The 25,984-nt window shown below is 48.4% G+C and overlaps 1 pseudogene; it reads right to left on the bottom strand.

The window, feature by feature from the left end:
* On the bottom strand, positions 1-20,218 carry LOC119172860 (basic helix-loop-helix ARNT-like protein 1; annotated as a pseudogene).
* Between the last annotated feature and the right edge of the window lie 5,766 nt (positions 20,219-25,984).

The raw sequence follows: 25,984 nt of genomic DNA, 5'->3' as shown, positions 1-25,984 counted from the left end.
TCAAGGCAAAGGCCACGGCATTCCACTGAAGTCCACAGGTCCGCCAAGTCCAGCGTCCGCTTCCAGCAAGTTCATGATGACCGCCGTGGCCACCTCGTCGTTTCCTTCACTGTTGCCCTGACTTCCAGCAGTCAGGATGTCCCGACTCACGAAGCTGTTCACCTGGTCCAGATCTACGAAGAAGCAGAACGTAAAACTTCAGGCAAGATTTCTTACTGAGGTAAGTATACGCGAGTGGATCACAGTCTTATTCGGGCGAGAAATTTTTGATACACTTGTTTCGCGTATTTGCTATTGTATATTTCTTTTGCTGTTAGAATCGTTCGTGACCCTTTAACAAACTTGTTGGGTTCCAGGATGTAAGTAACTTGTCATTCAAAACAATAAGAAATAGAAGAAAACTTTCACCTCTGTCATGCAAGCGAAACAAGTAGCCACCATGAGAGCTGTAGATAATGATGGTATTACACGTCGTCTAAGAAATCTTTGTTCAACATGTTCTTTCAGCCATTACAACTAATAATAATACTTCGTGGAGTTTAACATCACAAAACCATCATATGATTATGAAAGACACCGTAGTGATGGAGTCCAGACATTTCGACCACCTGGGGTTCTTGAAAGTGAACCCAAATCTAAGCAGACGGGCCTCAAGCATTTTCACCTCCATCGAAAATGCGGCCGCCGCGGCCTGGATTCAATCCCGAAACCTGCGGGTCTGCAGCCGAGTTCCTTAGCCATTAGACCACCATGGCGGGTTTCTTTAGCCATTACCGTACGTGTACTCAAGGCTTAATTATACTCGACATGTGCCCATGTCTGTAAATAATACTACACTGAAGTGTGATGGCTTAATTGTGACAGTCACCACAATTTCTCTTTCTGAAGTCATGGTGCACCCACTGATGCGGAAACTCTAGTCATCCCAAACTGCACGTACTAATTTCAGTCGATTTGTAATATTAGTAACTGATCACAACACCGCATCACAAACTGGCTTCGTTGCGACATAGTGCAAAAACCAGCTTAATGCAAACGTCAAACGAATGGTGCTATCTTGAGATGCGCTGTCAGAGAAATTATAAGCACTTGTAGTCTTTAACCTACGGCCCCTCGAAAAATAAAAACGCTAATTTGTATAGCCCGGACTGAAGGTTGAGAACACTTCGAATGACTATTTACTCAATAGTGCGCGCTTTTATTTTCTTCCCTACCTGAAACGAAAAGATTGTGCTTGACCAAGCAATGCAGGTGATTGAATAGCTTAGACTTTAGCAGAATAAAACATCATTGTGAACTTCTAAGCAGCCGAGACTTATTTTCGACTGCAATTCGCTAGTGTATATCATGAAGTAAAGGTGTGCTCAGCAAAAACATCCAAATGTGGTTCTACTCCCCACCTGCTCCATAACATCATTCCAAACAGTAAACTTTCGTGGTTTGTTCAAACTCCAGGACACATATTTTCATAAAATTGCAACTTGCCTTGCCCCAACTAATTTAGAAACTGTCCTGCATTGTTTTTGAGAGTTGTGACAATGAAGTGTCATCACACCCAGCATTCAAAGGCGTTTGAAACAGTTAAAGCGTTTTCGAAGAAGCATGTTGTCCCCTATGGCTCAAAACTCTAATGTATTCATGCGGCATAAATTTCAAGATTCAAAGTTATTAGCGTTTTCCTTCGTCGATACAGCTGGAAGGAATGTTTTTAGATACTGATAGACTAGAAGCAGATCTTTTGAAAAGATTTTGGTTTGGATGTGAAACAGGAAACCGTAACGTTGGCAAGCCTCGGTCATCAACCCGGATGGCTTCTGCACAGGGGAAGTATACGGTATGATGGGAGCCTGTCTAGTCAAGACAACAGTGTGAGAAATCTGACAGGAAAAGATTTTCGGCCAGCTACATGGCAGCATTGTTCACAAGTTCGCTGGAACATCTTGAAATGCTTTTGTAAACTACATAAAAATCCGCCATGTCCATCTCGCCGTCCTGTCAACTCCGATTGACTCACATGGCAGCTACGATCTCTCTGATTGGTGAAAATGTGACAGTTCCACAGTATTTGATGGCCCAGTTCGACAGCGTACAGAATAGCATATCGAAAGAAAAAAAGAACCTACGCAATAAGCGACGATCTGGAAATAAAAAAGAAACAGCCATGCTTTATGTGTTTAGAGAAATGGAGACTTCTGACACTCGCCACAAAGACCAGTATTAACTCCACAACGTTTGGCCACACCTAGTGTTTCATTATTCACATAAGCGAAAGTTGGGCCATGCCTTGTAAAGCTACAGACTATCTTTGTTCTCAGCGGCAAGCGTTTCCATGCAATCAAGGAAAGAAACTACTATATGTTAGTCGGCAGCGTCATGCTTTTTATGCTCCTTCACAGATTACAGATCTAGCAGGCAGGGCACTTGCCAGACTCTGCCATGGCCTGATTGGCTGGTGACGCGGACGTGAACGACGCAGCAGCGTGGCTCGGGCGAATCGGTCAGCATCTCGCCGTTCCGGTCACTAGGCCCGATGAGGACCGTGCTGGACGATGGACGATGGACACTTCCTTCGCTTCCTGAGATCAGACAGGACCGTTTGCCCTCGTGTAATTATCATACGGTGTTGCGAAAGAACTAATTACCACGTTAAAGCTTCAAGTTGGAACAAATCGGACATTCAGTGTGCAGGAGACGGGCAATATTCCGACAACATTCGAAGTGAAGCTGGTGTAGAAACAAGTGAAATGAAAAAAAAAAAACTGCAAGGATTGTTTACTGCGGAAAATGAAAAATCTGCAGACATCTAGATATTTGGCATCCCCCCCTCCCTCTATGTAGTTTTTTGTGCTCCAGTATTCACAGAGACCCGATTCCATGACAAAGCACTCCAGCCGATGTCAAAGTAAATTTCTAGTTAACCCACATTATGGCTCCGCTTCCTCAGCTGCTTCTTTCTGCAATATTATTGCCATGTTGTACTTTAAAACAATGTATATAAGAACAGGGCGAGAAAAAAGACATTGCAGCAAGCTTAGTTTGCAATTCTTCTGCAGTTTGTTCTCTCACGTCGGACTGAATTTTGTAGTGAATTACCGTAATAGGACAGATTCAAAGCTGTTCCGATTGACCTGTTCGCCTCTCCAATGTTAGGACTTCTTTACGCATCTTTGCATTCTTTTACTTAAAACAATAATTACTTTCTCTAGGAGACGAGGAAAATTTACATCAGAAGACGTTTGTTACATTTCTATAAACAAGTACATTCTTTTCTTTTTTCATTTATCGTATGTGTCATATATCTGCGACTATTAGCTGTTAAGAGAACGATAATTTGGCGCGTTCAAAAGAACTGGTTAAAAAGTTGTAGCTCTAAACTAGTGCTGAAGTGTACTTCGGCTGCTTTTCACGGTGGAGAATGTGTTCACATTTGAACGTTTTGCCAGAAAGAGAAGAGAATATCGCTTTCTTGCTTTTCAATAAAAAAAAAAGACGGCTTCAAAATGAAAACACGCCTATAAATGTACAGATGATTGAGACACGAAGAAAGTATCAGCGATAACCACCCCACAATCACACCTTATGTCAGCTCATCTCTGACGTGGATGGCGGGTTTGTAGTCGCGCCAAGGCCGCTTGCATCCAGAAGTGTGGCAGGATTCTTTCAATCTGCAATAGCACACAAACTATAGATCACGAACTCCTGGTGGTCGCAAGACGAAAATAGTGCAACGTAAAACCCCAGTATTCACAACTTTCACAGTAGGTGGCGCCACCATGCGGCAGCCGTCGTAATAGTCGTTTGGGGGATGCCCGCGCAGACAGCCGTTCAGTTGGTCTCACTTTGGCGGTCCGCTCGTGCTTTATATTTTGTTGTTGGCAATTTTTACTGCGGTTATTCTGAATTTTGTAGTGAATTACCGTAATAGGACAGGTAATGCGAGTCGTAGTAGCAATGGTTTACTCTTTATTGTTGGCTCACTGTAATTGACAGGTACAAGGATCACGAAATGTGCAGGGTGCCGCTGTGCACACGCCGTGCAGTTAAAGGCAAGGTTTTCTGCTTTGCACGAGCAATAACCTTGCAAGAGAGGGAGAGAAAAAAGAAAACGAATACTCGCGGCATTTCACTAGAAGCACAAGCAAACGCACTGTAGTCCTTCAGGTGGGCGCGAAGGCTCGTCGCAGTGCCCCACCTCTTTATTTTATCGCTGTTTGTGGGAGACATTCTTAGGTTCCTAGGGGTAACCTAATATTGAAACATATCTGATGGTTTGGACTCACTCGGAGCCAGACTCACCAACATTTTCCTGAGCCTGACTCACTCGGACTCAAACTCACCAAATTATTACTCACTCAGACCAAGGCTCATGGCTCGATCTGAGTCTGAGTGAGTCCAAGTTGGTCGACTCACGAGTAAGTTCACCGACCTATGCATACGGCAGAAGACTAAACTTACGTTGAAAAAGGGCAACGTTGTTTTAAACAGCTATAAAAGACTTAAAAATCGAGAGCACAGGGCGTCTGACTTCAAGGCTGTAAGGCAAGTCCGCAAGCCAAAACATCGGCACGAGTGATCCTCCGTGTTCACCAATTTTTCTTCACTTCAATTTTCACTCTTCCGCCCCGCCGCGGTGGTCTAGTGGCTAAAGTACTCGGCTGCTGACCCGCAGGGCGCGGGTACGAATCACGGCTGCGGCGGTTGCATTTCCGATGGAGGCGGAAATGTTGTAGGCCCGTGTGCTCAGATTTGGGTGCACGTTAAAGAACCCCAGGTGGTCTAAATTTCTGGAGCCCTCCACTACGGCGTCTCTCATAATCATATAGTGGTTTTGGGACGTTAAACCCCACATATCAATCAATTTTCACTCTTCCCCGGTACTTCCGCTTTTTCAGAATTTCCAGAGTTCAGGCTTTCGTTACTAAAGCTAATCAGAGACTGCTGTATTTTCACAGTACACAGACAATAGTATTTTCGATTCACGGGAGGTGCCATTTTGGATTTTTTTTTACTCTTAATTTTTCAGTCCTGTGTGTAGTGGCATGAGAAACACAACGTCACGGGACACCAAATTCACACATTTATTTTCTTGAATATGGCTCTATATTGTTGCGCGGCGTTCATTTAGTCGGTACCGACAGAAAACGGCAAGGTTATCAGTCAGAAATAGCGTCAACTAGACGCACGCGTAAAATAGTACGTGATACCTTGTTTTTCTAGCTGTTAACTGTTGTTCACAGTACAGTTGCAAGAACTACCTTTAAGTGGTCGATAAATTGTGTTAAATTACACTATTATCTAATCACATGCGTAAAACCCATTCTCATTTTGTTTTTGTGTACACAACGCTGTGAGTCAGAATTGTTAATTGAGTACTGCCGTTATAACGAGGCGCAACCTGGGTAAGGAAACGAGCACGTACAATTCGTATCGATGAGTCTTTCCTTCAGACACAGGTCCGACGAGGAGAGTTGCTCTTTGACTTTGGCGATGTCCTTGGGGGGAAAAATGTCAAACTAGCTTTGTCCGAGGAGAACTCCCTGAGGAGGTCGAAAAGAGGGATGAAAAATGAACCTTGACGATGGTGAATGCAAAATCGACATAACACGTCATCATGCGCAATACAAACTTTGCCTTACAACGACGGCGAGGTTTCGTTCCAGTTAAGTGACATAAAACTGCATGTGTATGACAGTGTTTTTTTTTTTGGTTCTGGTCATATGTAAGGACTTGCTCGTTTACCTTTTTTTACATCACGCCTGCTAAAGTATAGTGAAACGATACTCATATCCCACACACGCGCGTGCACACACGTCATCAGCTAATTTAGAGGAGAAGTCAAAATCTTTCAGTACTTCAAGTAAGCACCCCCTGAGCCAAGGCTTGTATTTGCGCGGCACAAATGAAAAAAAAGAGAAAAGACGACATAGACGTCAAGAAAGGTAAGCGCTAAACGTAAACTCGTGAACAGAACTTGCCGGTAGAGACGCACTTGCGGTACAGCTCAGAACGTAGGGCACCTCATATCACCTCTCAGGAGGCTTCATTCTTTCACCAGGACACTTGTCTAGGGTATGCAAGATCCTACGTTATGAGCGATACCGCCAAGTGCATCTCTACCGGCAAGTTCTGTTCACGAGTTTGCGTTTAGCGTCTACTTTTCTTGGCGTCTATGTCGTCTTTTCCTTTTTTCATGTGTGTCGCACTAATACAAGCTATCTCCATGGGTAACCAACTCGTCCGGGCCGCAACAATCTTGAGCGAAGATTCGCCTGGCTACCACTTGCGTGAAGCGTGAGGGGTGGGTTGGTTTTACTCGACGGGAATGTGGCGATACTCGTTGGGGAGTAGTGACACTTTATTACCTAATGTCTTTGGACAGGAACATCTATATTATTGCATCATATTGTCGCTAGGTGAAAATAACAGAATACAGGACGACGGTGCGACCAGGAAAAACGAGGTCTGTATTAACAGAACAAAAGAGCAGCCGCTTCGACTTCTTCTTCCTCGGAGGAACCGTGGGTGCTGTCCACGCTCATCACTTCATCGTCCTCTGTCTTCTTGCCCGGCCTTTAGCCGTGACATTAGCCTCCCATTCAAGAAAGCATCGTCCCGATGCTTTATAATCAAAGCGGTTTGTACTAGTTGGAAACGCATGAGCCGTGACAATATTGTTTGTCCCCTTAACTATTCATGATCATTCCTTTCTTCGTATAAAAACTACGCAACGCGATTGTGCTCATCCATCTATATCTTACTGTTCATATTTTATCCTTTCTATCATTTCCCCTATTCTCTAATACAGTTGGCTACCCTACACCAAGTGTAGGGTAGCCAACCGAGCCAAAGCTTGGTTAACCTCAACCTCCCTGGCTTTTTTCTATGGTTATCTCTCTCCCTTCTTTCTCTAACCTATCGCTCGGAGCGTATTTGCAGACGACAGAATATTACTCCAACTTCACGATGTTTCCACAACGGTTCCTTCTTACATTCTTCTTCCTCTCTTTCAGTTACGTGCTCCAAACTCGGACTCGGAAACATTGATCGCTGCAGCTCTTATGGGTCATTTTCTACTACATTTTTATGAAAAACAAGATAAGGGGACTGCCGTTTTTTTAACACGAAAGTGTTTTATGCCGGGGTCCACCACGGCTCCGTGACGTATTTCCGTCACGGATATGACGTTGTGAAATATTTACTTACAAATTGGAAAAAATAAAAAAAAACGGGAAGGGTAAGTATCGGAGCGGGGCGCCGAACCAGCGACCTCGCGCTCCACAGTGTGCAGGCAGGCAGGCAGGCAGGCAGGCAGACAAAGAACTTTATTGGGTTCTGAGAAACGCTGCTCCTTTAGAGCAACGTCACGGGCCGCTCCCACGTAGGAACGGGGAGGCCTGCCTCACCGCCGCATCGTGGGCTCTCTGGACAGCCCGTAGTTGTGGTAGCAACTCTGAACTTCGTAAGGCAGAGTCCCAGTCTTCTTAACCACTTAACCACAGAGCGACCCTTCTCCAACATGCTACCGGAAAATCATTTATATACACCTTGTACCTCTCTGGTGGTCCTAAGAGCTCGGAAACTAGCACGTTTTAGTAATCAGCAGCGATATAACACGACAGATGTACGTTGGGCGGTCGCGCTGTAAAGGTCGTCGTGACATGCCAATCCTCGCGTCGCTGTGTATGTGCGTGCCGGCTCCGAAGCGCGCACCCATGATGGTACCTTAGCGCCTCCACACAGCGTGGTCGGCGTGGCCAAAGTGCGTTAGATGTTCTTTAGCGTGGTGGCTTACTCGCGCGCACGCTTATATCGGGGTTTGGGTGCTTTGTACCTCTTCTGCTTCTACTGTAGGTTTGATTTGAAGTTACGGCAATTGAAGATAGTACCAAAGTCAGTTCGATTCCTATTGAGGCCGTGTTTATGAAAGAAGCGAGTGGCTCAGACACCAACTAAAAATTGTGACAGTTGTTTGTCTGAATTCGTCCTATATACGCTCAATTCGTGCGTGCGTTCTGCTTGAGGTAACCGCTGCAAATTTCGGGCTGCTTGCCGTTCATCGCGCAACATTGCAATTTTTTACTGCAGCACTCATCCTTTGTCCTTGTGATGAAACAATACACAATTGATGCTCAACTACCTCTGCGAAGATGCGTTTCACTTTTGTGTTATAATGATTCGTGAAAAAAGGGATCAATCCAACGAGGAATTCAAAAAATAAATGCTTTAGGGGAAATCACTGCCTAGGAGTGAAGCCGTGCCTCTGGCAAGATGGCGGCTACGGCGGCCGTCTAACTACGGAGACAATAAAGTATCACCGTTACGAAGTCTATCCCTCGCACGCCCAACGAGGGTAATGTGCAAACATTTTCGGGTCTCATATCGCTCCAAATGCATCTTAGTGTTACTGGTTTTCCTTAGTGAGCCTCTAATAGGAGGCAAAGTTCTTGGGAAATTCAGTCACCCATACTCGTTTCTGTGTGTTTTTTCGTCGAGAACAACTATCTTTTACTATCGACCTAACGTAGAAATCACACTAACATACCAAAGCCACTTGATCTCTAAGTGGGTACTATCAGAAAAGAGCATGTTTCCGACATCTTGGCAGTGGTCAAAGCTGGCTTCACTTCCGCTGGCAAGGCACTGCGGGAGCTTCCACTCCAGCAATTTTTTAGTGGCGAAGCTCCTAATAGCGGCACTCGTTCGTCCCTCGTAGTCGTAGTCGTAGTGTGTAACCAGTCTTACGCTTTGACCCCCTAGGTGGTGCCGGTGGGAGATTTCTCCTGTGCGTTGTTGAACAATAAAAGCAATTCGCAGCGTGCGCGTTAATAAAAGCCGAATTCTTCTGTCTCTCATTCCCCATAAGCAGTCATTGGCATGTTCCAGTAGGAAACGTTAGTAGAAGTAGAAGTGTTAAAAGCCGACTTCTGCTGTCTCTCATTCCCAGTAGCAACCATTGTTTACCTCCAAGGTAGTGCCTGGTGAGATTTCTCCTGTGCGTGATTAAACAATAAATTTTTTTGTTCAAAACGTCGTTGATTGATGAAATGAACCAACGAAAGACGCCAGATGTTTTCTAATAGCAAAACAAAAAGACGCCAGATCTTTCTAAAGCAAAACAATAGGAAGACGCCAGCGGCTTAATGAAAGACGCCAGGTGATTTCTAAAGCAATGGTTTTATAATCAAAACCACATCCATACAGGATTGTAGTTGCCGATGCTCGTTGCCGTCGGTGTGTGCTCGTATGGATAAGGATGCCGAAAGGCGGGCGCGCAGGGCAGCGGCGGCGTGCGCTCGCAGACAGGACCCTGAAGCGAGAGCACGCGAGGCAGAAGCGCGCCGGGAAGCTGCGCGACGTAGCCGTCAAGATCCTGCTGTACGGGAACAAGAAGCCACATCAGCAAGGCAGCGTCGGCAAGATCCCGCCGTACATGAACAAGAAGCTGCAGTGGCACTTCAGCGTCGGCAAGATCCTTCCATACGGAAACGAGAGGCGACATCAGCAAGGCAGCGTCGGCAAGATCCTGCTGTACGGGAACAAGAAGCCACATCAACAAGGCAGCGTCGGCAAGATCCCGCCGTACGTGAACAAGAAGCTGCATCGGCACGTCAGCGTCGGCAAGATCCTGCTGTACGGGAACAAGAAGTCACATCAACAAGGCAGCGTCAGCAAGATCCCGCCGTATGTGAACAAGAAGCTGCAGCGGCACGTCAGCGTCGGCAAGATCCTTCTGTACGGGAACGAGAGGCCAAGGCAGCACGTCAACGTCGCGAAGCAGATCTTGAAAAGGTTTGACAATGGGAAGCGGCGAGGAAGCATGCCCATCGCCAGGTGAATTAACGGAAGAAAATTTCACGATATTGCTTCCAGGAACTTCGCCCAATCTCATCATCATTCACCTCGTAGATCTGCCGTAAATTTTTTTATGCTCCTTGGATCAACCACGTCCTTTATGCCGAGATCGAGATGCGTGCGAGAGAATGCCGCGGTATACTTTATCTCTCACCTGAGTGTAGTTGAGCGTCTGCTGCACCGACTCAGACATAATCAGGATGAGACCCCAGTAACAGCTCACAACGAACAGAAAATGGTCAGTACCCTGAAAAAAATAAATACATGAAAAATACCTTAGGTGAGAGTTTTTTAAATGTAACTGTCATTCTTCATATTACATGTTTTTTATTGCTTCACTGAAAGAGTTTGGTTAAAGCGTTGTAGGAAACTCTCACGTCACACTAGCTATAGTTTATGAACCTCCGTTTTTTTTTCACGATGAGCATTCGCAAATAGTTAATGTTCCGCCGCGTGCTTGTCATCTGATAAACACTTTTGCGGTTCTTGCTGAAAAAGCTTGTTCGTGTGGGAGTAAAAAAGAATATGCGTAGTGGCACCAAACTTTGATTTTATTGATTGATTGATATGTGGTGTTTAACGTCCGAAAACCACCGTATGATTATGAAAGACGCCATAGTGGAGGGTTCCGTATCTATAGACTACCGGGGTTCTTTAACGTGCACCAAAATCTGAGCACATGGGCCTACAGCACTTTCGCCTCCATCGAAAATTCAGCCCTCGATGCCGGAATTGGATTCCGTGACCTGCGAGTCAGCAGCAGAGTACATTAGCCACTAGACTACCGCGGCGGGGCAGGTACCAAACAATCTGCGATAAAGACAGCCTCAGAGTAGCTGCAGCAAATACGACGAGAGATGGCTAGTCGAGTGCTGTCTTGATCGCAAGTTAAAATAAGCTTTGTGGGTAACTTCGAGCTTGAGGTACACGAAGGTTATCTAGGGGAAGAAACTTTCAGAATTCAAGTTACACTATCACTTACCTGTAAGACAACGTTTTTGACGTCCTCGCCCGACAACCATGGGGGCTTGTAGTGCCCTTCCATGTACGAATTTATGGGACCTGCATGATTGAAGACAAATTAATGTTATAAACTGAATACGACCACCCACCATAGCCGCCAGTAATGCTGATAGACATAAATTATCCACGAGTAGATTAATGAGATTGCTGTACTGATATTGGTAATACGAGCAAGCGCTTCGAAGTATCACAGCACAACGAACAATCACTGAACGAATACATGACATCGTTTTCTGTGCAATCATTACTTATCAACAGCACAGTAAATGTTCAGCTAAGTTTCTGTAAAGCATGCTTATTCGAAGGAACATTGTAAGTCGACCCCAGTGATCGTGACCAGCATGTACCAGGTATGGTCTTTATGTGCTGCATGACCAGGCAGAGTTAGGTCAACTTGCCCAGCTTCCGGGACATGACCTTGATCATGGACACCAGGAAGGCCATCTAGCTGATGTACATGATCTTGTCCCGGCGTCGCTTCTTGATCTCGCTGTGGTTCTTCCTGCAAATCCAGCTTCAGCCGTGAGCCCGTTGGCTGAAGGTTTAGCGAAACACTTAGAGTGACACTTTTACCGCGGTAACACCTTTACAACGTCTATTGATTATTGTGCTTTGGCAACAAGAAACGAAAAAAAAAGTTATAGGCTCCACTTACTTCAATATAGGTATAAAACGCAGGCATACATTCTCTTACAATGCACACCGAAAGCAAAAATAATTGAACTCCACTAGTTCACACACACAAAAAAACAATTGGGCCCGTGCATTTCTTGTTTAGCCTATCTCATAAGCGTATCAGCCGGGGGAGGGGGTTTCAAGCAAGGCGCGAGCTCCCCCGCCCCCCAGAGAAAAATTAGACAGCTGAGCCCCCCCCCCCCCACCCCACCCACAACTTTCGACAGTGGTACCAGAAAAAAATTAGACAGTGAGCCCCCCCCCCCTACCCCACCCACAACTTTCGACAGTGGTTACTATTGGCTGCACGCTGGGGAAACCAACTGAGGCAAAGTTTTCCTTCCCCACAATAATCACTCAACTATATTGTTCTGAGGAAATGAAAATGTTGCGAGGGAACGTTACAATATAGTCAAATAGTTCCACCATTTCTGCTTTGACAATTCTCTTGTTAGGTTCTTTGCGGTACGGGCCGCCTATGCAGCGCTTTCACGCCTTGTGCTGTAGCATTGCAGAGCAAGATATTGTTGAACAGGGGCCCCATAGCACATCACTTTTCCATGCTTCTATTTTGCCGTGACTGGCCGATGCAGTTAGGGATGCGAACGAGCCCGCTTTCTATCTACCGGTCAAAGCATTTGCTGCTTCCGGAAAGTAATTTTCTTTCATCGAAAAGGAATAGCAGCACCGCTGCTCTGTCAAAGCTGCTGTGAGCCGCTGAGTGTTACGATTTTTTTTATTGTTTTAGTTTTGCCGCAGTGTAAGCGCCCACAAAAAGCTCTCCACTTTAATCTCCGATAAACTGCATGAACCTTGCTTACGGTAGCTTGGAGCGATGGCGGCAGTTTGTGAAGTGGCGACGAACAAAGCTTTGGTTTCCAGCTCAATGGAAAGCTTATCTTTTAAGCTTGCCCTGCAACTTGGCCAGGAAGAAGGTGAAAGACTATGGTTTTTACCACTATGGAGGCTTAATTAGGAGTTGGGCTAGCTGGCCGGTTGGTTTTAATTCAACTGGAATTGTCTTCTACATCTTAAAATATACCTCCGACAGCACAGAACCACACGTGCGGTGCTCCTTCTTTTCCTCTCTTCTTCTCTTTTTTGGTAAGGGTGCACACGCACACAGAGATGCACACGCGCACAAGCTGCTAAACGCTGTTACTCTGCATAGTGAAAATATTTTATTATACTAATATTATTACATCTCGCCAGCTGCTATAAGTAGACGCTGCTAATGTCATCGGCGGCTATAGCCTATTTGAATTACATTTTGAAGGAGATGCTCTCCGGCAACTACAAAAATATTTATGTATTATTCAGCACTTGAATGCGCTGTTTAATGTGTATGTGCTGTAATAAACACCACGACACTTCATAGGTTCATGACGTCATGTAACAAGCAGGCAATTTTATGGCAGCCAGAATATTTTAAATGTCGAAGAGCTAATGGCAAACGATATGCCGTATTGAACATAGGTCATACTCTTATTTTTTTACGTGGTCGTGCATAAGTGGTCGTGACGCGATGGATCGTTCTCACGTCATTTGTTGCCTCGCGTAACGAGCTGGTGCTGCGTGCATGACACAGAATATTGCCACGTTCCATTTCCCAAGTTTTGGTTATCGTCCCAAAACACCACACGATCTCAGCACAAACCGCGCCTGCAGTTTTCTAGAGGGTTCCGGACTGTAGTAGATCATTTCGATAAGATCACGCCCACTGTGCGAATGGTACAGATTGTTCTGGAACGCTCGCCGCCGCCAGCGATAGCGCTAGAACATTCGACGGCGGGAGTATAAATGCCGACGCGCTTCGCCGCTTGTCAGTTGTTGTTGATCGAAGGCCGACGCTCCGTTCGCCGCTATCAGTCTGAGACTGCAATCTGTGCGAGACTGCTGCTGTAATTGGACTTTCTGTTTACCGGGCACAGGTTCGCCCAAATAAACAGTTATATTCCAACAAGAAGTCTCCTGTCTTCGGCCACGTCACGACCCCGTGACATTTGGTGGAGGTGCTGCTTCGTTCATGTACCGGACGCCCCCGTCAAGCCGTGAACCCTGCCCACGTCGCGGAGAAGACACCGACGCCAACCAGGAGCAGCGAACAAGCCGCCGACAGCAAGGGCTACCATCGGAGTACGGGCTTCTACACGACAAGCCGCGGAAGACCAAGGCCATGACCGCGACTGCAGCGACAATGACAACCGCAGCGTCCCAGCCCACGATGGTCATGCATCAACCCAGGGAACCACCAATTTTCCATGGGTCATCGTTCGAAGACCCGGAGTCCTGGCTAGAGACATATGACCGTGTGGCCGCCCTCAACCACTGGGACCATGACGAAAAGCTGCGTCGTGTGTTCTTCTATTTAGAAGACACCGCAAGGACCTGGCTCGAAAATCGGGAGTCCACGCTCCGAACGTGGGATGTTTTCTGCGGCGCATTCCTGCAAACGTTCGCGAGCGTCGCTCGAAAAGAGAGGGCCGCTGCTTTATTAGAGACCCGGGTTCAGCTAGCAAATGAAAATGTTGCCATTTTCACAGAAGAAATGACCCGACTATTCCGTCACGCTGACCCAGACATGCCTGAGGAGAAAAAAGTTCGTTTCCTCATGCGAGGGGTCAAACAGGAGCTCTTCGCGGGGCTGATGAGAAACCCACCGAAAACCGTCCAAGAATTTGTAGCCGAAGCGACCACTATTGAAAAGACCCTGGACATGCGCACCAGACAGTATAATCGTCGCCTGACTGCAGACTGCGCTGCTGCTCAAGCCAGTAACTCCGGAGACCTGCGTGAAACGATCCGAGCGATCGTGCGGGAAGAGCTGCGCAAGCTGTTGCCTTCGGCGCAGCCTCAAGTGGATTCAATCGCCGACATTGTGCGAGAAGAAGTTCGGCAATCGCTTCAAATTCCCCACGCACCGCTGCCCGAGCCGGAAGCTATGAGCTACGCCGCTGCACTGCGCCACAACGCTACTCCCCGTCCACGCCAAAACGCCGCCCCATCGCACTTCCGTCGACAGACGCCACCGCCGCCACCACCCCCACCGACGTCATACCGTTCGCCAGCGGCCCAGCGCAGTGCACCGAGGAAGACTGACGTCTGGCGCACCCCTGACCATCGCCCGCTCTGCTACCACTGCGGCGAGGCCGGACACACATACCGCCGTTGCCAGTACCGACAGATGGGATTGCGTGGCTTCGCCGTCAATGCACCGCGCCCACAGCCAGGAGAACGACCACGTGACATCGCCGACTACCTTACAGGAACTCGGTGGACACCACGAAGCCCTTCGCGTTCGCCGTCGCCCAGCCGCCGCACGTCACCGCACCACCGACAGTACTCTGGCCCAACGCGGGGCCGGTCTCCTAGCCCGTATCCGGGAAACTAAGGGCAGCAACCGGTGGAGGTGCGGTTGCTGTGCGACGAACTACCGAAGATCCTCCGACGACGACGACGCCGCGACGGAGCTTTCCGAACACAACGCTAACCAGGCAAAGCCTTGACGGCGAAAGCTCACATACCGATGGTGGCTTGACGACGCAACATGGAAGCAGCGGAACAAGTCGACAAAGCCGTGACCCGACGCCACGCCCTAACTGTAATGCGAGACGGCGAATTAGCGACCTCGACGTTCTTATCGACAGCCACAGTGTGACCGCTGTCGTCGATACTGGAGCCGACTATTCTGTCATCAGTGGGTCGTTCGCCGCGAAGTTAAAGAAAGTTAGGACAGCTTGGAAAGGCCCTGAAATCCGCACAGCCGGAGGTCATCTCGTAACGCCTGCAGGAATCTGCACAGCGAGAGTCACCATTAACGGCCGTATTTATCCTACAGACTTCGTAGTCCTACAGCGTTGCTCGAGAGATGTCATCCTTGGCATGGACTTCTTATGCCTCCATGGTGCTGTCATCAACCTAAAAACAAAGTCGATAACGTTATCCACAGAAGAAGCACTACCGCCGCGCACGCCGTCTAGACACCATGCCTTGAATGTGCTGGAAGAACAAGTCACCATTCCGCCTCGCTCAAGCGTCATTATTTCAGTCGGCGCTCCTGAATCACCTGACTTCGAAGGCGTCGTTGAAGGCAGTCAGCATCTGTTGGTCACCCGAAATATTTGCGTCGCAAGAGGAATTGCAGAGTTGCGGGGAGGCAAAGCAACGGTTATGCTCACAAATTTCAGCAATGAGTACAAACATGTGAACAAAGGAACAACGGTCGCATACATCGAAGAAATTGTCGAAGCCACCAGTGCTTTCGCCCTCGCCGATTCTGCGGAATCTACTCAGAGGAACCAAGCCCCTCCCATAGCTTTCGACGTCAATCCCAGACTTCCGAACGATAAGCAAGAACAGCTCAAGGCCCTGCTCCTGCAATACGAAGATTGCTTTTCGTCGTCATCGAAAATTCGGCAGACCCCAATCACGAAACATCGCATCATAACCGAAGAAAATGCCAGACCACTCCGTCAGAGTCCGTACAGGGTTTCGACGCGAGAACGTGAGGCCATCAAGAGACAAGTTGATGAAATGCTGCGGGATGATATTATCCAGCCGTCCAACAGCCCATGGGCATCCCCCGTGGTGTTAGTGAAGAAAAAGGATGGGACCCTACGTTTCTGCGTCGATTATCGCCGCCTGAACAAAATCACAAGAAAGGACGTGTATCCTCTCCCACGAATAGACGACGCACTTGATCGGCTCCATAACGCCAAGTACTTTTCGTCAATGGACCTCAAGACTGGCTATTGGCAAATCGAAGTCGACGAAAGAGACCGAGAGAAGACGGCGTTTATAACACCGGACGGCCTCTTCGAGTTTAAGGTGATGCCCTTCGGCCTTTGCTCAGCGCCTGCAACTTTTCAACGCGTTATGGATACAGTACTGGCAGGATTGAAGTGGCAGACTTGCCTTGTGTACTTGGACGACGTCGTCGTGTTTTCCTCGAGTTTCGACGAGCATCTTCGGCGCCTTGAAGCTGTACTTCAAGCCATCAAGACTTCCGGACTCACACTGAAGCCAGAAAAGTGCAGATTTGCGTATGAAGAGCTCTTGTTTCTGGGGCACGTTATCAGCAAGTCTGGAGTTCGTCCTGATCCACGGAAAACAGCCGCCATCGCCGAATTCCCGCCGCCTACTGACAAGAAAGCCGTGCGCCGATTTCTGGGCCTGTGCGCCTATTATAGGCGGTTCGTGAAAAACTTCGCCCGCATCGCCGATCCTCTCACTAACCTTACCAAGGCCGACGTGGAGTTCAAGTGGGAAACGCCACAGGAACACGCTTTCCAGGAGCTTAAACATCGCCTCCAGACGCCTCCGTTACTTGCCCATTTCGACGAATTCGCCGAGACAGAAATACATACTGACGCAAGCAGCGTAGGTCTTGGCGCCGTTCTTGTGCAGAGGGCTGACGGACTTGAAAGGGTTATTAGTTACGCCAGCCGATCGCTATCCAAAGCAGAAGCAAATTATTCCACAACAGAAAAGGAGTGCCTCGCCATCATCTGGGCTACGTCGAAATTTCGCCCATACCTCTACGGCAGGCCCTTCAAAGTTGTGAGCGACCCCCACGCCTTGTGTTGGCTAGCCAACTTGAAGGACCCTTCAGGTCGCCTCGCACGATGGAGCCTGAGACTTCAAGAATATGACATTACTGTCATTTACAAGTCCGGCAAAAAACACTCCGACGCCGACTGTCTCTCTCGTGCGCCTGTCGACCAACCGCTACCCGACGACCCGGATGACGACTACTTCTTGGGAACGATAACTACCGACGACTTCGCTGAACAACAGCGGGCCGACCCGGAACTTAAGGCCCTAATAGAATACCTCGAAGGCAGGACCGCCGAAGTCCCGAAGGTATTCAAGCGCGCACTTGCGTCGTTTTTTCTACGAAACGGTCTTCTACAAAAGAAAAACTTTTCACCGCTTCGGGCTAAGTATCTCCTTGTGGTGCCTTCAGCTCTGCGACCAGAACTCCTGCAGGCCCTGCACGACGATCCGACGGCAGGGCACCTCGGTGTTTCTCGCACGCTCGCGAGGATACAAGAAAGGTACTACTGGCCGCGTCTTACAACCGACGTCACTCGTTATGTGAGGACATGCCGGGACTGTCAGCGACGCAAGACACCGCCAACAAGGCCAGCGGGACTTCTGCAGCCAATTGATCCACCTTGCCGACCTTTTCAGCAGATTGGTATGGACCTATTGGGGCCGTTCCCGACGTCGGCTTTCGGAAACAAGTGGATCGTGGTAGCCACCGACTACCTCACCCGCTACGCCGAGACAAAAGCCCTGCCAAAAGGCAGTGCATCCGAGGTAGCTAAGTTCTTCGTCGAAAATATCGTCCTACGTCACGGCGCCCCGGAGGTCCTTATCACCGACAGAGGAACGGCATTCACTGCCGACTTAACTCAAGCGATCTTGGCATACAGCCAAACAAACCACCGCCGGACGACAGCGTACCACCCACAGACCAACGGCCTCACCGAGCGGCTTAACAAGACGATCGCCGACATGCTGTCAATGTACGTCGATGTCGAACACAAGACGTGGGATGCCATTCTTCCGTATGTGACCTTCGCATACAACACGGCGGTACAGGAGACGACGCAGATATCTCCATACAAATTGGTCTACGGAAGGAGCCCGGCAACGACGCTCGATGCCATGTTACCCAGCGTCACCGACGAAGAAAACCTCGATGTGAGCGAGTACCTTCATCGCGCCGAAGAAGCCCGACAACTTGCGCGGCTCCGTATCAAGAATCAACAGACGACCGACAGCCACCGTTACAACCTTCGACGACGCTTCGTGGAATACCAGCCCGGTGAACGTGTTTGGGTGTGGACGCCGATACGCCGACGTGGACTAAGTGAAAAGCTTCTGCGACGGTACTTCGGACCGTACAGGGTGGTTCGACGTCTCGGCCCACTTGATTACGAGGTTGTCCCCGACGGCATCACGAACTCTCAACGACGCCGATTGCGACCTGACGTCGTCCATGTCGCACGCCTCAAGCCGTTTCATGCGCGTTAACAAACTGAAACAGTGTTTTTTGTATTATTGTTGTATCGTAATTTATTCATTGTACTTTCTTGCATTATTATTGTACCTTCATCTTTAGTTAAAGCATCGAGACGATGCCTTTTTCAGAGGGGGGCAATGCCACGTTCCATTTCCCAAGTTTTGGTTATCGTCCCAAAACACCACACGATTCTCAGCACAAACCGCGCTTGCAGTTTTCTAGAGGGTTCCGGACTGTAGTAGATCATTTCGATAAGATCACGCCCACTGTGCGAATGGTACAGATTGTTCTGGAACGCTCGCCGCCGCCAGCGATAGCGCTAGAACATTCGACGGCGGGAGTATAAATGCCGACGCGCTTCGCCGCTTGTCAGTTGTTGTTGATCGAAGGCCGACGCTCCGTTCGCCGCTATCAGTCTGAGACTGCAATCTGTGCGAGACTGCTGCTGTAATTGGACTTTCTGTTTACCGGGCACAGGTTCGCCCAAATAAACAGTTATATTCCAACAAGAAGTCTCCTGTCTTCGGCCACGTCACGACCCCGTGACAATATTTAGGCCAATCACATAGTCACGGGGTCCTGACGTGGACAAATGGAGCACACTGCGAGTCGAATAATAAACCGTTTATTTAGGCGAGCCTGTGCCCAGTTAACAGAAAGTGGGATAACAGTAGCAGTCTTGCTCTGATATCAGTGAACAGAGCGTTGGCCGTCGATCAACTGACAAGAGGCGAAGCGTGTCGGCATTTATACACTCGCCAACGAACGATATAGCGTTATCGTTAGCGGAGACGTAGGTTCCCGAATAATCAGTGAAGTTCCCGAAGTGAGCGTAATCTCAACAAACAACAATTAAAGCCTCGAAGCTTATCGAACATCGTAGGCGCGGTTTGCGCTGAACGTATAGTGTAATGGAATGATAACAAAGCTTGAGGAAAGGAACGTGGCATTATACAGCTAACGACCACTTCCAAAGGAAGTAATGAAAGGTATATAGCTATAGTTTTATGTAAGAGTACATATGCAATATTTACTTCCTTGTTATAAATTTAGATAATTAGCACTGTAACCATACTCACTTTGCACCAACTTGATGTCTGCCTTTGACAAAATAGTCAAGACCTTGAGTGGTTCAGTGGTAGAATACAAGACTGCCCACGGAATGCTTGGGTTGGATTCCTGCTAATATCCTGATGTTTATTATATGCAGTCATCGGAATAACGCTGCCAAGGCCAGATTTTTAAAGGCTCTCTCGTTTAAATTACTGACGACTGTTGTCGTCGCTTCTATAGGTAGACACAAACATTAAGGTGCATAGCCGCATACCTGCATGAAAAACTCGCCAGCATCTCCATTGTTTCTTCATTGCGAATAACTCAGGAGCTGTGAATATCGTACCTTTGAAACGGTAGCACCTTTTGCAGCAGTTTCTAGTCTTCGAAGCTGTTCCGGACTGACGATGCGTACTCTTTTGTCCTTAACGCCTGGCTGTTCACGGGGCGAGGGTTAAGTGGTCCACACCTCGATGCTGCCGGCGGCACAGCAACCCGGCGTTGCTCGGGTCGCCAGCGAGCAGTAGGGGCCATTGCGCTCAGGTGGTAGTCGCGTCGCTGGACGCGCTCGGCTGCCCGGGGCATGAAGTCAGGGCTGTCAGAGGTCACCTAACTTGGTCACTCAGGGCACCAGCATCAACCGGAGACCTTTCCTGATCCTGCTCCCGCAGTATACATGCGAATGTAAAAAAGAAACCTGATCCCTGCCGATGCCTGCAGCCTTTGATGGGAGAAAATCGTCCCTAAAGAAACCCTTCCTCTTTGCCCAGTAGCTTCATCAAATGAGTTCATGGCCTCGCGAATAAAGTGCTGCAAAAACTATTTTTTGGAATGCGTCAAGTGGCAGTGCAGGCAGAGATATTTTTCGCATGCTCTAGGCACTTTCTTCTCAGCAAGCGCGTTGAAAGCTACGCAGGGTGGAGAAGGGGTTGACAAGGAGACCAGAAGCTACGTCTGTTCGTCAGCGCACGCCATAACCTGGAGCAATAATACGGAAAGACGGGCTAGTTTCGGTGTTAAACCTCGAGCACTTTACCTTTTTTTATTACAATGCACGGCTTACCTTCAGCGCCGAAGGTAATCAAACGCACGCATTACCTTCACCGGCTTACCTTCGGCCACTTATCGTGGCCAAAGCGGGAGATGCTTCAACGTTCACCTTCGGGAACATGAACGCTCATTATCAGTCAAAACCTCACTCCCTCGCCACTCATTATCACGAATGCGGCTGCGTACCCTTCTTCAACGACAAAATGAAGCTGCCGCACCATAAAAGATCAGTTAGCAAGAAAAGTGAATTAGGCCTTCCACATGCGAAGGAAAAATGATAATCGTGTCAGCATGCCGTCATTTTGCGCTAAGCGACGCTAAATTTAGCTATCTTTCCAGCCCCTGCAGAAGATGATACCAATGTATTTATATTTTCCCCTTGCTTACGGCGTGTTTGCATGTACTGCTATTCATCTTTTCTTGCATTTTTGTTAAGTTGCACTTCAGCTATATATTAGCTGTTCTAAAATGTCACAGCTTTGCCCCAAAGGCGATGCAATGAACGCGATAGCAACAAATTGAAAGGTCATGCACAAAATGGCAAGAAGATCGGAACTTCCCCTGCGTTTCTCACGCACAAATGACGCACGAAACGTACTCTCAGGTACATATGAACGCCAATAAGCGTCTCTGATGCTACTTCGTTGTGTCTGAAATGCGCGTCTTTTTCTCAAACAGAGACTGCGCGAAAATTGCAGTGACCTTTGTGCGCCCGGTAACTACAACGGAATTGCTGCCGTGAAAGCCCAACGCCAGCCAAGACGTACGATCCTCCCGATCGCGAGATAAGGGCGTGCGAGAGAGCGTCCACTCCCCTTGTCTCCGCGGGCCAAAGCACGCGTGGGAGATGAGAGTGCACGCCGCCGCGTCGTGACGAAGTGGCGACGCGCGCTCATTGCGCCATTTTGCTGATAATGATGAAAACCTGACAGTTCCCCCCGAGATGCCTCTCAACAGCGGTAAGTCGTAGATATAATTTGCTTGCCGTTTGAACGTTGAAGGAGGTGATCCTCGGTGGCTCAGTGGTTAATGCCTCGCATTCCCGACTCAGTGGTCCCACGTTCAATTCCGCTGGCCGCAGTCCTTTTTTTCTCATATATTTTTATTACTTGCGTTTACATATATATAGATACGTGTACATATAAGGTGAGTGACGGTACCGCCGAAGCCGGCGGCTAAATTAAGTGGGGAGTGCCCATATATCTGCTCTCGCAATAATAATTGTGTGTTGCGAATGAGCGGCTGTCTGTGTCCGTTTACTTCGTCGTCGTCTCGTGTGCGCTGTTCAACCAATATGAGCCCCTAATGACGGTCACGGTGAGACGGAAGCTGGCGCGGGCAGAGCAAGCGCGGGCGTCACGTCATCGTGCACGTAAAGTTGGCTTCGCCGCGTGAAATTGAACATTTATTCTCATTTTTCATCACATGACAGCCCTTACCGAATAGCGGCGTGAGCGGCAGAAGGAAAAAGTGTGCGCAACTCTGCTACCTAAAGGTCGCACGTACAGTAAGTCTAGATGAGACACCCCACCTGCTGACGTGGTTCGAGTGGAAAAGGTATATAACTAAGCCCTCCTACTTTTACGGCTGGTGTTTGTCACGCGCAGCCAGTGAGGCAAACTATGAGACCTGGAGAAATAATTGATGCCTGCTCTTCCAGCTTATTTTTATGTTAAGTTGTGCCACGTTGGCGAACGTTTGAACTCACATAAAACAACTTGACTTTATATTTCTCAGCCATGTCGGCGCAATATCTGCAGCCCATCATTAGTGGCTATGACCCGGAAAGCATGCAAGTTCAAAAAATCCAGCTGGCCGCCCCATCATCGGCCAATTTTTCCCCTCATTACGAGGGTGTACTTCGACAAATGCGTCGCAACCACCCAGGCACTCGCACACCTCATTGAGACACGGAGACGCTACCAACCACAAGTTGTGCTACATGAGCTGTTTCCACCTTTTCTAGGGGTGATCCCAGCAAGAAAATAGGTGCACCACGCTACTCGCTTCACATGGCTCCCGATGAGTACGTGATAATCATCAAACACAGGCAGACTTGCAACCTAAAGTAATAAAGAGGCACAGGCAGCATTGGTAATGCCATACGGGCAGCAACTCCCACCGTAGCGTCGCTCCAGAAGTAGACCTTACATACCAATACAGCCCACTGTGGGGACAGAATTTCATTGTCGTCTGCATCAAAGGTGAGTGTGTGCTGCGCATCTTCGTCAGCTTGGAGCAGCTGCGGTTGACCGACAAAACCATCAACGTGCAAGCTTACCTCAAGGCAACTGACAACATGGGCAAGGGCGTAATTCGGCTGGCGAACACCATCTCACTTAACAACCCAATCATCGGAGCCCGGAGGCTTGGGTTCACCAATGTAGTGACACTCACATTTGAACACAGCAATATCCCAAGGCTCGTCTTCTTCCTCAACGAAGCCACCTTAGTGCAGCAGTACAGAAAAACTAACGCAGTTTGTGCCAAGTGTGGAAAGCCTGGACACCAAACGGACGTTTGGCCCGCACCTGTGCCGGAGACCGAACGGTGTTCGCTCTGCGGCTAAACTGGACTGGACGCGTCGCAACAACACGAGTGCCATCCAAGCTGTGTGCTCTGTGGCGGGTCACACGTTACCAGCTCTCGCGACTGTCCGTGGAGATATAGCCAACCAGCCTCCGGCAAACCTTTCGTCCAGCAAACTGGCTAAGCCCGCGACCGCAGCCGGACACCGTCTGGTGGCCACAAGGAACAGCAAAAAAGCAGCAACGTGGCTGGCAATGACACCAGCGCCAGATCATCCCAACTTCAATCCAAGAAGCAGGCGGCGTCCCGATCCAAGTCACGGTCCCACTCTAGGAGACCCCAGTCAATCCAGAAGCACACGGAGCACGACAAGACTTCTACAACGCCATCCCCGGCCCTCATGTCAACAGGTCCTCAGGTGAGCTGGGAATCAAAGGTCACCTCCCAGGGTACACAAAATAGCTCTCAAACTACATAATCCTCGTTAATCGAACAGCTTATAAGCACTATAGAGAAACAGAACTGAACGTCAGCCCTACTGCAGCAGCTAGTTGCGAAACAGAAGGAGGAAACTGACTGTATTCTACAGGCAACAACAAACAGAAATCAGTGCCCTCAGACATCATATGCAACTTCCGCAGACTGCGAGAGGCCTGTGGCACCTTTTAAGACGACAGAAACAGACATTGGTTATACCCAATGCAGCAGCTTGACCTCGCAGGCCTCGATATTCGACATGGTAGACAAGGCCCTGGAAAAGAAATTCAGTGCTTTTACAGCAACTATAACTCAGACGATAGAGCAATCAGTTTTCAGCCACGTCAGCACACTGGAAGCCAGAAATGCGCAGCAATTTCGTGAACTTACGATGCCTTACATCACTTAGAAGGAATCAATCATTGCCAAATACAACCGATAAGTTACGCAACTCAATGAAGGCAAGCATCTCAAGGGGGTCAAGCAGCTGTCTGGGTGGCGTGACATGCCAACTACAGCCCTACACGTCAATCTAGATAGCGACGATGCCTCCACCTTGCCCCGTGATGACTAGCAGAGGTGCACTGTCTACAGTAATACAGAGGAATTGTCGCAGTTTGCGCCGTAAAGCAGCATCATTGCATCACTATATTAAAACCTTACAATCAGTGCCAGAAGTAATAGCTTTACAAGATGCTGGTCAACACGCAGCAAAATTTTCTATGTACAAGGCTTATGCTCGTGCCGACGGCATCTCAGCAGTTACGTTCGTCAACAACCATGATGCCGCTCTACAGCACGACCTTGCCCTCAAGGACGCTTGCTTGCAATATGCATTCATCCAATTTCTTCCGCGCAACAAATACCATAATGCAATGTACGCTCTAAATATATGCAGTCACCCAGCGGACCGACACCATAGGTTTGCTGTGGTTATCCGCAAGGCGACAGCCATATCAGTACGCACTCCCCTGCTAGTGCTGGGCGATTTCATCGCCAAACATTCAGATTGGGGTTACGTCGTTGAAGATGCGAAAGGGCGCAAGTTACACGACCTAATGACCATAGAAGGACTCACACTAGTCACGGACGCGGACTATCCCACACGGATCGGCAACAGAGTATCACGAGACAAATGCCCAGACTTTACAATGGTTCTCAATGCTCCGCTACCAAAGTGGCTGAACTCCCAGGAAGCGCTGGCAAGCGACCATTATCTCATCTATAGCACCGTAACATATGGCCGTCCCAAAGCACGCGATACATCGGTCCAACTGGTAGATTGGCACGCTTTCCGCAAAACGGAAAACTTTCCATTTCACCAGCCTCCCGATTCCTATAACGAATGGTCACGAACACTCATTCAGCTGAGGAAAGAAGTGACTATATAAATCAAAACCGACCGGGAAACACCAGCAGTAGATCAGCCCCTGCTGCACCTCTGGTATACAAGATGTCAGCTGACCAGATGAGGGAAGCGCCAGAAGCCTATCCGCAAGCTCAAACTTCGCATCGAGTGAGTTACAGCACAAGCATAGGAATATTCCACCTTAAACTTGCAAAAGATAATTGGTTTTGCTAAGTGCGACGCGAGTACATTTCACACTAAATCAGCCTGGCACTCACTCCGGTATATTTTATAGATCCCGAACAATGACGTGGAACTGCTCATCAAAACTATTCATGCCAATGCACTGCTCAAATATTTCGAGATCTGGAGGAGAAATGCATCAATACCTCCGTGAGTGCTGACCACGTCCCCAAATACAGCGAAATCACCAACCCTGAAATGGATCGAAATTTCACAGCGTTGGAGATAAGAGCGGCAACTGACATGATGCGTCGTGGAACGGCCCCAGGTCTTGACCAAATCGCTGCTACTTTGATGGCCAACTTAAGTGATGACATGCTTAATACATTTACTGATCTGATTAATAAGTATTGGGTCGATAGCAAACTTCCCCAGGAATGAAAATCGGCCGAAATTACCAATATTCCCAAACACGGAAAGCCGATCAATATAAACAAACTTCGTCCCATTTCATTAACCTCCTGTGCCGGAAAGGTAATGGAGAAGGCACTGTACATTCGGCTCACTGAATACATGGAGGCTAGGGACCTCTTCCCAAATACCATGTTTGGTTTTAGAGCACAATTATCGGCACAGGATGCTCTATCTAACTTGAAGCACGACATATTCAATCGCCCCAGTGAAGCCACGCAACAGGAGCGCGCCAATCTGGCGATACACTTTGAAAAAGCCTTTGATAGTATCCGGCACTCGGCTATCGTGCC

This window comes from Rhipicephalus microplus, chromosome 4 (genome assembly GCF_043290135.1).
Source record: "Rhipicephalus microplus isolate Deutch F79 chromosome 4, USDA_Rmic, whole genome shotgun sequence".
Classification (NCBI taxonomy): Eukaryota; Metazoa; Arthropoda; class Arachnida; order Ixodida; family Ixodidae; genus Rhipicephalus; species Rhipicephalus microplus.
The sequence above is the reverse complement of the archived record's forward strand: the minus strand, read 5'-3'. Positions and strand labels throughout refer to the sequence as shown.